This window comes from Lagenorhynchus albirostris, chromosome 2, assembly GCF_949774975.1.
Source record: "Lagenorhynchus albirostris chromosome 2, mLagAlb1.1, whole genome shotgun sequence".
Lineage (NCBI taxonomy): Eukaryota > Metazoa > Chordata > Mammalia > Artiodactyla > Delphinidae > Lagenorhynchus > Lagenorhynchus albirostris.
Genome location: NC_083096.1, coordinates 176,054,763 through 176,068,489, shown reverse-complemented (window position 1 = coordinate 176,068,489; position 13,727 = coordinate 176,054,763). Strand labels below are relative to the sequence as shown.

Below are 13,727 nucleotides of genomic sequence, written 5' to 3'. Positions count from 1 at the left end.
CAGACTGGTGGCGGCGAGCCCCGGCGCTGACCGCTGGGGTCCGCGGGGTCCCCGTGAGGATGGCGCGCGTCGCGGCGCGTGCGGCCCAGGTCGTCGAGCCCGCGAGAACAGAGGTCGGGGCCCCGGGGCGAAGACGCCTCTGAACCAGGGCGGCCCGGGTCCGGGCCCTCGGGGTGTGTGCAGCCCGGGTCTGGGCCCTCCGGCAGCGGCGCGTCGGGGTCTGCTCAGCCGGGGGTCGCGGCCCTAGGCTACCGCGCGGGCAGCGCGGGTCCCGGGGGCCGTGCGGCCGGCGCCAACCGACGTCACTTCCGACCGGAGCCAAGATGGCGGAGGCGCGGCCGCGGGCTCCTGGGCCGGCGGAGGGGCGGCGGCGGCTCGGGCGGCGGCACTCGGCGCTCTGAGGCGCGGGGCGCGGCGGGCGCAGGTAAGAGGCGGCCGGGGCGGGTGGCTTCCGGGACGGCGGCGGGCTCGGCGCCGGGACTCTCGTTCCTGCCCGCGAGGAGCGAGGCGGCAGGGGCGACACGCCGGGGACCCGGGCGTGCAGGGCCGGGCGGGCCGGCGGGCGCGCCCCTTCCGAGGTTCCTGTGTCCCGCGCCCGCGGGAGCCCCGGAACGAGGCGCGGCCCGCCGGTAGCCCGGTGGCGGTCCGGGGTCAGTTCGTCCCGCGACGAGCACCTCGGCCCTGCCTTGGGGCCCGGCGCCGGGAAGTAGTAGGGTCCGCTTTGTCGCTGTTGGTTTGCCGCGCGCCCCGCGGGGAGGACGCGTGTGGGCTGCGGGGCGGCGGCGCCGGGCGGGCGGCTGCGACCCCAGCGGGACCCCGGGCGCCCGCGGGTCCCAGGGCCGTTCCAATTTCAAGTCGTCTTGCTTCTCTTTTCTGTGTTGCAGCCGAACGTGTCTCTCACACTTGCGTTCTGAATTTTTGTGTCTCGCGTCTTTGTGTTTCCTCAATCCACAAAGTGTGGTTTAAGCCTGGGAGTGTTCTCCCTCGGTAATCCCATCATAGACCCACCGGTGTTTTTGTTTTTAACAGACGTGCAGTTCTCTCTTACTCATTTTGTTACCAAAGATACCCACGAACCTGTTTTTTCATGGTGGCAAGTGAGACACGAAGTAGACCAAACAGGTCAGCGTCTTTCCCACACCTCCGTGGTTGCTCCCGACCCACATGTGAACCACTGAACCGGGAATAACCCCACATCGACCTGGGAAGCCCACGTTCCCTCAACTACGCAGCTGTGATTTCCCCAGAGAGGACACGCATGCTGGCCCCTCATCTTCCGTTCAGCGTTGCTTTGGGGTTTTGGTTCTATTTCAGAGGTGGAACGCCCTTTGGTGAATCCCAGTTAAGTCTTTAAATCCCTCTAATCAGACTCTAAAATGGTCCTACCCAGAAGGCGATTAAAGTGTTACTTAAAGTTTTTGTTTACTACAGAAAAGCAACCACAGTGTTTAACAAATGGAACCTTTCAGTGATTCTCTTAAGATGCCAGACTTCATCTCCGTTTGATCAGTTGTGTGCAAGTATTGGGGAAATGTAGGCCTTTAACCGTTGGTTGATTTTTTTTTTAACATGTTATGAAATGTGCTGTACAAATATTAAGGAGGAGGAACTGAGAGACATATCGTATGTTCCTTTTTAGTAGGGTCTTGCTTTTGAGATGGCATGCAGCTGCCCCTTCATTCTCCAGAAGCTAACTTACACTCATTTGCCCACATTCTTTTACATGTAGAATCTCAGTGTAGCCTTGAGAGGACCTTTAAAGGTCGTCCAACTCCCTCATTTCAAGCGATGGAAACTGAGATGGAAATTCATAGCAGGACTAACATTTGTTCACAGGTTCTGGTGTTCCAGGGCTCTTTTTACACATCTTTTTTGGTTTGGTTTAAATAAGTTAATACATTTTAGTGGTTAGAAAAGGGCCAGGCACGTAATCATAACACTCAATAGAGGTTCGCTTTTGTTGATTCTGAAGGTGGTTTCTTTCATTGAAAAGTTGGCATATTCACATTTGTTTTTTCTCATTTTGTGGCCAGTTCCTGAAACAGTTTGGTATAAATTTGTAATAATGTATTGATATTCGTTTTGTAAGTACAAAACGTAACAAAAGATTCTCACTGTAGCACAATTTGAGAATGGAGAAAAGCACAAAGAAGGAATAGAAATCAGCCATTCCCTTCCCACTCCTCAGATAACCACTGTGAACATTTTGGCAGACCTCATTCTCCTCCCTGTCTCTCTTGGTGTGCAAGAGTATTTCTTTCCTTGTATATATTTATTCACTTCTATATATTTACATTTGCTACAGTATTGATATCATATATACTGTTTGTCTTCCCTTACGATATTGTGAGCATATATCCAAGCCACTAAATCTTCTTCAATATGATTTTTAATGGCCATGTCATATATGCACTGGCCATAATTTATTTATCAATTCCGTATTGATCAGTAAGGTTTCTATAGCCTGAGATTTTCTTTTCGTTAAGATTTGTTTAAAAGGTTTTTCTATTGTGAATTTTAAAGTTCTGTCATCTTTTAAGATACGTGAGAATGTAAATTCTGTTTTTTAGCCTCTAAACACTCATTCTTCCTGCCAATGCAGTTTTAAGAAATAGCACTCCATTTCAGCTCCCTTTTTTTTTTTTTTTTTTTTTTTGCGGTACGCGGGCCTCTCACTGTTGTGGCCTCTCCCGTTGCGGAGCGCAGGCTCTGGACGCGCAGGCTCAGTGGCCATGGCTCACGGGCCCAGCTGCTCCGCGGCATGTGGGATCTTCGTGGACCGGGGCACGAACCCGTGTCCCCTGCATCGGCAGGTGGACTCTCAACCACTGCGCCACCAGAGAAGCCCTCAGCTCCCTTTTATTCTCCTCCTTCAGCCGGGTCTGTGCAGTTACATACATATATCTGCACGAATATTCTTTTGATGATTATTTTACGTTAGATGTTTATTTATTCATGGGGCTGTTTCTTTAAGCTGCCCATCTCTTTTCAAGTTCCAGATCTGATTTACAAACCTTTTAAGTCCTGTTAAATCATAGACTTTCTGGGATGGAAAGCACCTTAGGTTATTTACTAGTTTCATGTCTTCTGACTTGATTTTCATGCTATTTTTAATCCCCATGCAGAAGAAAAAAAGCCTGTGGGCTGCACTAGAAAACTCCACAGTGGGGACTGAAAAGGGAGTAGGTGGACAGTGGGGGAAAATTGTCAAGCTTGCGTGGCAATGTGTAGATCCAGGGAGTTTCCAAATGATGGGGATGTTACCCGACAGAGACTACTACTGATACTGCTGACGTGTGTCCGGGGCTGTGCCGTTTGCCTGGAGCTCCTCAGTTATGCTGTCACTCCTCCCGGCACTTGGTGAGAGGTCTGGGGTCCTGTTCTGGCTCTTTACTTTTGAAGTTAGTTGTTTATAGTTAGAGCCGATAAGATCATCTGAAGGCAGTACTTAGGTTCCACTAAAGCAGGGTTTCTTGGCCTCAACATGGTCGACTTCGGGGTTGGGTAATTTGTGTGGGCTGACCTGTACCTTGTAGGATGTTTGGCAGCACCCCTAACCTCTGCCCCCCAGATGCCAGTGGCACCTCCGCCAGGTGTGACAGTCGACAGAGTCTCCAGGCATTACCAGATGTCCGTCCCTTGTGGGGGCAAAATCGCCCCAGTTCGCAGCCACTGCATTAAAGGAAAGTCCATCAGACTGGGTGGTTGAATCATTGAAGCGGTTTATGGAATCACTGTAGTCACAGAACTGGCAGAATATACTATTCAACGCATGGTTAACCTCAGGTCCCCACTGAAGCCAGGGAATGGACCTACTGTGGAAGTTCTTTCCTGAGTTTGGTTTTATGACTTTGTTGAATGGTCACTTTCAGAAATTTTGCTTTGGCGTCCCTTTCGTGGCAAGAGGTAAAGCAATGTGAGGTAACCTGGAAACTACGGAGGAGTTTTCATGACATAGGATCAGCGTTCCCAGTGTGTAGGTTAAATTATTAGGAATTTTAAATAAATTTGCATAGAGTTGATACCTGGTGAATAATTTAAGCTTGTGGTCTGTTATACTGAATAACACGGAAACAATGGTCTTTCCTAGAAAATGAGACTTAGTGAAGCAACCCCTTAAAAACTGATGATAAAAGTCTAGTTTTTCTAAAATTTTTTTTTTTTTTTTAAACCACCGGTTCAGGGTTATGTACTGAAAGTGATAAATTTGTCCTGAAGAAGTAAAGTTTACTTTTGAAGTGCTTACTATTACTTTATAATTTAGAGATAGGTTATTGATTTTTATGGCAAACATGCAACTTCCCCTGAGGAAAAAAGTATAAGTTGTCAAATCTTTATTTGAATTATTTAAAAGAACAGTATAGATTGAAATTTTATCGAGGAATAAGTAATCTTTAATCAGTAGTAATAATAATAATAATGAGTAATTTAGCACTTAACAGATAAATAAAGCAGAAAAGAAGAGACGTGCTCTTGGACCACATTTGGTAATGGGCTGGTTTTCTGAATTACAGAGTATCTGAATGTACAGAATCACATTCATGCACTGGGATGAATGCATGTGTCATTTAAATATTCTTTCTTAAAGAGAATGCCTTTCATTCCCCACCCTGACTTCCCTGAAGCATGTATTAGAGTTATTGTATGTAATAAATCTGGTTCATTTGGAGTGAATTATACTTACAATATTTTTCTCAGTACTATATAATACTTATTCTCAGGGTCTTGGTTCACGTCATCTACTCTGTTTTCATTTATTAGTCCTTTGGAGCCTGCAGTAAAGGAGGTTTCACTGAATACTTATATACTGGCCAGCCATTTTGGTGAAAAACGTATTTTGTAGCTCTTGCAATAAATCATATGATAGGCTTTGCTTTGGAAGAGCTAAATTACTTCTTGGCACGGTTTGCCTGAAATATGGAAAGCTAAGTGCAACTGTTAGTTTGATTACGGTGGGCAGCCTGTCTGGAAATTGGCGAAACTTACAGATTTTACATGTGCACATAAGTAGTTCCACTAAGACTTCATTAAACTCTGGTGGGAAAATTCTGTGGCATTTTGAAATAATGTAAATGATGCCATCAATATTTGAAGAGAATTGTGAGATTCACCAAACCCTTATGTATCAGTATGAATTCTGCACATTTCATAAGACCTTAGTAAGGCAGTGTAAATTAGGCATAAATTGGAGTATCAGTATAAAAATGAGATTCTAAGTGTTTCCCATTCCGTGAGTCTTATTTTAGGGACTTTGCCGTAATTCTGAGAGGCCTAATTTTGAAGTACATCTAAAAGTAGGAATTTTAAAAAGAAGGACTCCTGGGATAAATTTAGATTCTTCATTGTGAAGCTCTGTTACCTCTGTTAGAGGTTATTGAGCAGGTCAGGTCACTTGTTCTGGGTGATAAATATTGTATCAGTGCAATTCCCTGGTAATTTATTTGAGCGCTGCCTCGATATACAGAATAAACTATCTCACAGATCAAGCGCAGGGACTTCGTTATTTCGGGCCGTGGTAGGGGTAGGACAGTTATCTTCTCTCTGTTCTTCCTGTTTGAAAAGTGTGGACAGTGATTACTTCTGTCTTTTCCTGGGATGTTTTAAGAAGAATAGGTGAATATGTGAGCAATTTGAGATACCTTAGGTTTTTCAGAAACATTAATAGCGTTTTTCTTAGGCACCTGTTTAATGTAATAGGTATTGAGGGATAACGCGGCAGTTATTTTCAAGAGAAACACTTCCAAGTTCTCTCTCAGTCCTAAAGGTTTTTGGCCTGTCCCATCCTCCCCCTACTGAACATGGTGGAGGGGGCGACTTTTTCTCCTAGTTTTTTCCACGCCTTTTGCACAAAGGCCAGTCCTTCACCTTCTACTCTTCTCTCTGGATAATTTTTCTCTTGGCAATTTCCTCTGTCCCTAGGCACCCCCTTGTGGCTGAAGACTTTTAAATCTCTGTCCCCCCACCTTGAAGGCAGTCTGTGGTGGGACCTTTTTTTCCCGTTTGATGGATGCAGCCTCCCCTGAATGTCTGGCCTCTCCTCAGAGCCTCTAACATGGAACTCACCACCTTCCACTTAAATGCCATCCCTACTCCTGGCTGCCCTGTCTTTAAAATGTACACATTCTTCTTGTCAGTCACATTCCAGATTTTGAACTCATCTTCACCATCTCTTTTTACCTCCTGTTCAGTTAGAAAACACATTCTGTTCATTCTTCCTCTGCGGTGCTAGTCATATTTTTTGTTTCTTTTCAGCTGTCATCTGTGTTTCAAACCTTTATCGCTTATCATCCAGATTCTTAACCGGCTTGCCTGGCCCCAGTCTTTCTGGCTGCCCTTTCCTCTCCTGCCTCCTCACTCTTTCCTGTCAATTTAACCTTCCTAAACTGTTAGGCATTGCTTTGTTTGTGGCAGTTCTCTGTCGGAAACTCCTCTGGGGCAAGTTGCCCGCCCCAGGTGGCCGAAGCTGCCTTGCTGATGGGCAGTCCTGAAAGCAGGCTCTTTCCCTGGCCTCCTGCCTGCATACGTTCACCGGCTCTGCTTTTAAGTAATCCCTCTTCCATCTTTCTCTGAAGACCCTCAGGGCCTGTGGAGTGGGTCAGGAGGCAGGCTGGGTGGATAATAACTCCTCCCTCACTACCTGGGGAACGAACGTTACACACAGGCCAAGTTTACTTTTAACCTGGAACTTAAACGCCCCTAGAACTATCCCATCTAGCCTATCACTGCTCTGCACAGACCCTCACTTGAGTGGCACTGGCTGGCTTTCTATAGTGGATGGTACCAAGGGGTTGTCTTTCATCCTCTGTATCATACATGGGGGGCGGGCATTCCTCTTTACCTTGAAACAAGAACCACAAATAATTTATTTTGAGGAAACATACTTCCCTTTAAACAATAAAAATTCATGTGTGTACAGAGCTTCTTAAACTGTAGAGCAGTACACAGACATTACTCTGCAAACAGTAGGTGTTGCTGTTATTTTAAAATGCTCTCGAGAACAGAAATAGTTACATATTTAGAGGATAGGCTCCAAACCTCAGTTTTATTTAAAGTAGAAGAGTCACTCCCTACCAGAATAATAATAAACTCTTGGGAGAAGACCTCTAGGATCTCGTGGTGATTGTGAGCCCGGCATCTTAGTGAAATCTAGTTTCAGTTGTCCCTGTATGTGGTGTAACTTGTGATTTTGCCCTGTTATTCGCTTATGAATTTCAGAAGCCTCCATGTCATTTATGTGTAGTTTGTGGAGGCTGAGTTTTTCTATGTATTTTATTGTGTAGGAAAAACCAAAAAAGCTCCGAGCAGCCACGTGTAAGGTGACTGTATTAATGCTCAGAAAGTGAGAAAGTGCATACTTGAGAGCCGGGACAAGAGCCTCACGTTACTGAAGCCTTCTTCCCTTTTAAAGGAGATTCAGAAGTATTTTGGGCGTTCTTGAAAATCTCTCAATTTTACATGTTTAATCACATAAGTAACATCTGCATTGGCAGCTCCAGTGGAAGAACAATAACTCAAAGGGCTCAGTTGAGAACTCATTTTATTTTGGGAATTGTGAAGTGAACTGTCACGGGGCATCTTTTGCTTTTAGAAAATTTGTGTTTGATTTGGAAGCTTGGCATTTGAGTGTTAGGAAAGAATCGACTTAATTTTCCTTTTATAATAATTGGAAGTTTTTACACATCTAACATAGGGGAAATGTTAGAGAAGTATCATTTCATAGGAAGTTCTTTGAGTTTAATGCTGTTTTGTAGAATATACAGTCAGCAGCTGGTTCAGCTGTCCTTTTCTGGGGAGAGATGGGAGTTGTAATAATGATCTTGAATCTGTGCACAGTTCTCATCAGACAGTGGGGACTCGCTGGAAAGATGGAGAAATGGAAAGCATTTGTAGAATTATTGTAGAAACCCTAAACAAACCCTGAAATTTTTGATGTAATAAATTAAACGTTCAGCATAATATAATGACATAGATGTACACATTTAGTCAAAAGAATAGGGAGAACGTATAATAGTAGCCATCTATAACAGCAGCAGGTAAATGATAAATAATCAGCAATTGCTATACATTTATTGCTAAGCTAGCTCTTTATTAGTGGATGCTTGGAGCAGTGTTTTTTGAAAATTTTCCTTTTAATTTTTTTTTTTTCAAGTGGAGAGATATTCTAAGGGAAGAAAAGAACCCTAAAGTGCCGTAATCTAACTTTGGATTTATAGTACTCTCCTAGTTTATCTGCTGGTCTCTTATTTAACATTCTACTGTGGTGTTGTTTAACTTAGATGTTTCAAACAAAAACTCTAATCAACCTCGTTGTCTCACCGGAGCTCCGTGGCTCTGAAGCCATTCAAAACAGCGGACCTTCTGGTTTTCCCCTCAGTTCTGCGGAAACTGTTGTCAATATCGAATTATCTCACCTGGAGTAAATTCTCTAATCTCTGCTTCCTTATTTAGGTTGGTGTCAGGACACTGCTCTTTGAATTTGGGGAATCAGGCTCAGGGATATTTGCCTGTGGTATTCTGGGCCTCATTGAGGAAACCAGTTTATTGAAATGGGAGAAATCACTGGTTTATTTGTGAGCGTTCTGTTCTCTTTGTATCTCTTAATATACACTTTAGGTGGGGAAATTCCTCTGTGTGATATGGTTTGTTAAACCATTGCCTTTTGCCTTGGGTGGAAATCATTCTAGAGGGTAAGAAACATGAGCAGTTTAAAGCAGTAAGAGTTCATATTCTCTGATTTACCAAAGAATTACCAAATCCTTGCTGTATTCTCAGTCTCTTTACACGCACACACACACACACACACACACACACACCCCAACACACAGACTCCTTATGCTGAAAATGATAAACGTACCAGTTGTGATGTTTTCCACCTTAGCGTATTTAATTTGGTGATATCGTCTGCTTTTTACAAGGAAGGTTGGGGGTACATATTCTTCAGTGTGAAACCGGATGTTCTGGATGATTATTCCTGTGAAATTTATATATTATTTCAGAAAAGGAAAATGAATGATTTTTCATTTAGCAAACTGCTAGGCAGATTCAATATTTATGAATTATGTGCTTTTGCTTAATCCAACGAATAGATGCTAAAAGTTTTCATATTGATAGCTAGAGTTTATAGATTGTAACTTGGTGATTCCGTTCTTCTGATAGGAATTATGAATGGTAGCTTTTTATAGTGAGTACATCAGCTGTGTTTGTTGATAAAAACTGCATTTGAGAAGTTGGCATAATTTAGATATTTTGATTATTTTTCTAGAAGTTTCTGGATTGCAAGAATCTTTTGGTTGAGAAAGCTGAGTGTTAAGCACTGTAAATCTACTCCGCAAAAAGCTTAATCATCTCTGTGCTTACTACAATGATATTCATTTACCATGAGAGCTCTACTGTATGTAGTGATGAGTTTTAGAATAATTTTTTTTATGTAGGTCATAAACTTTCCAAGACTCCTTTTACAAAGTGATATTTTTAAAACTTTTTTTTGGCATCTAGTCCATTTTCCAGTGTATTTATGATTTTAAACATTTTGATACAGTCATGCTAGTTCTCTTATTTCTGTTTTACTCTTTGTCCATAAGCTGTGTGTTGCTTCCTGAATCTTAAAAGTTAGTTTCTTCTGACTCTTGATGTTACAATGTGGGATTTTTTTGTAATCTAAGAGAATAATTATAATATTAGTGACCCCTAAGTGAATGTTGCAAATTTGATTATTTTCCAAATAGCCCAAAAGATCTAAATTGATTCAAAAGAATAATTGTAAAGTAATTATCAGTAACTTATAGGTGAATATGCGAATCAAATGATTATTTTCCTCATTCTTTCCCTTTCCTCCCAGACTTAAACTAATCTTAAAGAATCTGCTATTGCTTTTTCTTTAAAGGCTTTTCATATCGTTTTGTAGGTTTCACAAGTCTACAAAGGACAGGTACGACAGATTGACGTGTTAGACGTATTGCATTAATGTTAGTTTGTTGTCTTTTTTTTTAATCTGCCTTATCTCAGAGGATGCGTGATAGAGGTATGGCTGGGGCTGCAGAGCCGGTCTGACCCTGGGACTGCATATTTCTATGGGGTTTCCTGCATATTTCTAGATTTTCTAGTCTCTGGCCTCCATGTCAGATGACAGCAGCTTAACAGTTGCTGAGGTTGTCTTGACTTTCTAAGGGACTGGCATTTGAATAAAGACCCTAATTATTTTATTGTTGCTGTATTCATACTGATCATGTATAATCAAATCATCTTTATGGTATTATTAAGCTAAATATTTGTAATGAAGATTTGCCCTGGAATTTGAAAGCAGTATCTTGAAAAGTTAAGTACGTGTATATTATTAAAACCTTGGATCTGTAAAATCAAGGTTAAGCTCTTAGTTTTGTAGGAGTGTATGCTGTTAGTAAAGTATAGTTGGTGATAGAAATTCACATGCTCTAAATCTGTATATCTGTCTAATATACTTTATCTGAAAAGCGTCAACAGGTGGAATAGAAGGGAAATGTAGACATACTAAAGAAGATTTGGTCAGGCATAGAAATCCAAAAAAGAAACTAAGACAGAATCCAGGGTCAGAGAAGTCCTGGGGATTTTAAGATTTTCATTATTTACCATTGGAAAACTGAAGACACTTAATTATTAAGCATTTTTTAAGGTTTGATAGAATTATTAAGTTTCGGTGATAGGTGTGGAAAGATTTCTCTTTGCTTCTACACTGATAGGATTGATACTTCAAGTTCTCACATTTGATAAAACTTAGACCTTGAGATATCTGAGTTAGATAAGGGGGTATATAAATCAATGCTATTGAAGTCAACACTGAATGTGAAAGGTACGTAGAATTGCCAGGCACTTCCACAGGGGTTTTGCAATCCTGGAGGAATCTTAAGGAAGTTATTCCAATGACAATGTTTAGAATCTGTAGTTGCTCTAAAATATATTATCATATTGTAGCTAGGACATGATTACTACAGTTCAGAGGTTCTCCACTGGGAGGGTATCTGGGGATGTGTGTAGGTATTTTTGGTTGTCAAAATGCTCGGAGGGACTGCTGGCATTGATTACGCAGGGCAGTGCTGCGTGGCCTTAATGGAAGGGACAGTCCTGCACAAGAGTTCTCCAGCTCAAAATGCAGTGGTTCTCTGTTGAGAGAGACTGCTAAAATCTCAGTTCTTTTCTTGTAACGTCCCTTGTTTTTAGTATAGTTTAATAAATCTAATTTAAAATATCATTTGAGAAGTCAGTGTCAGATTTGCAATGTTTTTGATTATTGTAAAATATTTTAGATATATAATATGACAGTGTTGTGAGTCAAGAGGGAGAAAGAAAAAAAATGAGGGTGTGGTTTTTAGCAATTAGGATTAGAAGTGATGGGAGGATCTAAGCATACAGGGTAATTGTGAACCCTTAAACAAAGGTGTTAAGATCCTCTAGTCTCTGGAAAGAAATGATAGGTGCATTCCTATTTGGACCGAGAAGGAACAGACAGTGTAGAAAGTCAGAGAGAAGATTATTAATATCTGAATTGTATTGTAACTTTTTTACTAAGAAAAAGATTCATTGAGATAAATGGAAGACTAAGATGTTTCCAGTACTTTCATATTTTAGTTATTCAGTTTTAGATGTCACAGTATCTAAGTGGTTTGGTTTGTGCCTGTGAGCCAGCAACTACAAAACGGGAGGAAAAGGAAGGGAAGATGTTTTAAATAAAGAGGGAAAACAGATGACAAGCAGATGGAAAGAAGGAGGCAGCCTCTCAGAAAATGGCAGCTCCATTCTTCCATGTCCTTAGGATAAAAGCCCTGGTGTCATCCTTCACTTCCTTTTTTTCATACATAGTATCGAATCTGGCAGCAAATCCTGGGGACTCTATTTTAAAAATAGATCCAGGATCCAATGACTTCTCATATCTCCTCTGCTACCTGGGCCAAGGCACTATCATCTCTTGCCTATATTGGGGCATTAGCCTCCTAAGAGGTCACCCTACCTCCTTACGGTCTCTTTTTAAATCTAAGTCACACAAGGTCACTTCTGCCACCTTAAGCCTCCCAGTGGCTTTCCATCTCTGGTTGGAAAAGCTATAGCCATTCTGGTGAACAGCGCTTACCTTGCGAAGCCTGTCTTAAATCTGCCTCCCCTGTACCCCTCTCCACTCTGTACCATCACCTCCTGCACTAGGCCTCTCCTCTACTGTGTACAGTCTTACTCCCTTACGATGCTCCTCCCCCATCCCTTCCTGACTCTCAGCTCTTCCCCTTCCAGCTTTTAGCAGATGTCCCTTCTCAGTGAGGCCTTCTCTGACCATACTGATGGATTCACAGGCAGTGAGATAGAGACAGTTTAAAATCCCTGTCTCCCTGTCCTTCGTCTCCATGTGCCTCTCTGTTTTTCTCTAAAGCACTTTCATTATCTGACTTACTACACATTTTACTTGCTTATTTGTTTACTGTGGTCTCCTTCCTGAGAGGGCAGGGATCCGTGTGCTCACTGTTCAAAAGCAGAGCTTGGCACATAGTAGGTGCAAGGTGAGGCAAGAGTAAAAAGCTGGTGAAACATGGTTAAGAAACCATAGCAGAAACCAACATTCTGATACTGTGGCGGAGTTACCTTAACTTCCTTGAGTTTGTGTCGTTAGTTGAGAGACTAACCTTGTGAAAATTAACAGAGCTGATTTATTTGACGGTAGCGCAGTGCCTGCTGGTCTTAGAAGAAGCTTCATAAATGATACCGATGATTCTTGTGAGAAGGAAAAGGCAAACCAAGGGAAATGATAAAGCATCTTTCCAAAGATCTTTTTCATTAAAACATTTGCATTTTACTGCAGGTTTTTTCTCAAAGCGAACCCTTCGTGGCCATCGTTAGTAAATCCACCTCTGAAAGTTTAGTGAGAGGGCAGGTGAAACCCCTGCCATTTCATTCACTTCTGGAGCCCTAAGGTGTCACACAAGGTCCTCCTGGTGGAACTGTACGGCTGTCAGTAGGCATTTGGTAGAGGGGGTCGGGCGTGCACGCCTCAGGGGCCACTAATCTCATCACTGTTTGACAAATACACATTTTAAACTTTATGATGATTTCAAGTCTCATAGAAAAGGATGATTATATTCAATAAAGGATGTATGTACTAAGGAAGGACATGTTAAAAATATGTGAGAAAGATGCTTAATGTTAAAATTTAAAGGAATGGACTTCATGGGTTAACCACCAGTTTTCTGAAATTGTATTCACTGAGTATTTACTTCATAAAAGTTTATGTTTGTATAGCACTGAGCTCTCTGACAAATTCCAAGTTATCAAATACATTCCCTGTGCCGGTTATGAATAAAAACTAGTTCAGGTGACCAGGCCCTAGCTTAAATATAGTTCCTTTGTTAAAGGTGATCCAGGTGAGTGTGGTTAAAGAGCTCAAGGAAAAAAAAAAACCCCAAACGATCCATATTAATGAAATGGGGTGAAATGTCAAAGCACTATTCTTTAGGATAGTGGGCAGGCTATCTGTCCAGTGGCAGGTATATTCTCGGGCGAATAATATCCCTGAATTATACTTTCTTTGGTTTATTAGCAGTTAGAACATGAAGTTACAATGTGAACAGAGTCTTGTGGGTCTAGGTAGAAAACATAAATATAGGTAAATTCATGAAGAAATAGAATTATGCTTAATGATGTGTATGTATACATGCTGAAAACAAGAATATTACAGTGGAAGTGCTACTCTCATGATTTTCATATATTATGAA

The 13,727-nt window shown here is 42.1% G+C and overlaps 1 protein-coding gene across 1 annotated transcript in view; it reads left to right on the top strand.

The window, feature by feature from the left end:
* Positions 1-329: 329 nt before the first annotated feature.
* The window catches only part of PRDM2 (PR/SET domain 2), a 119,122-nt gene continuing 105,724 nt past the window's right edge, over positions 330-13,727 (top strand). The window contains exon 1 of the mRNA XM_060141386.1: positions 330-424. The gene's annotated coding sequence lies outside the window, so the exon portion shown is untranslated. The remainder of the gene's footprint in view (positions 425-13,727) is intronic.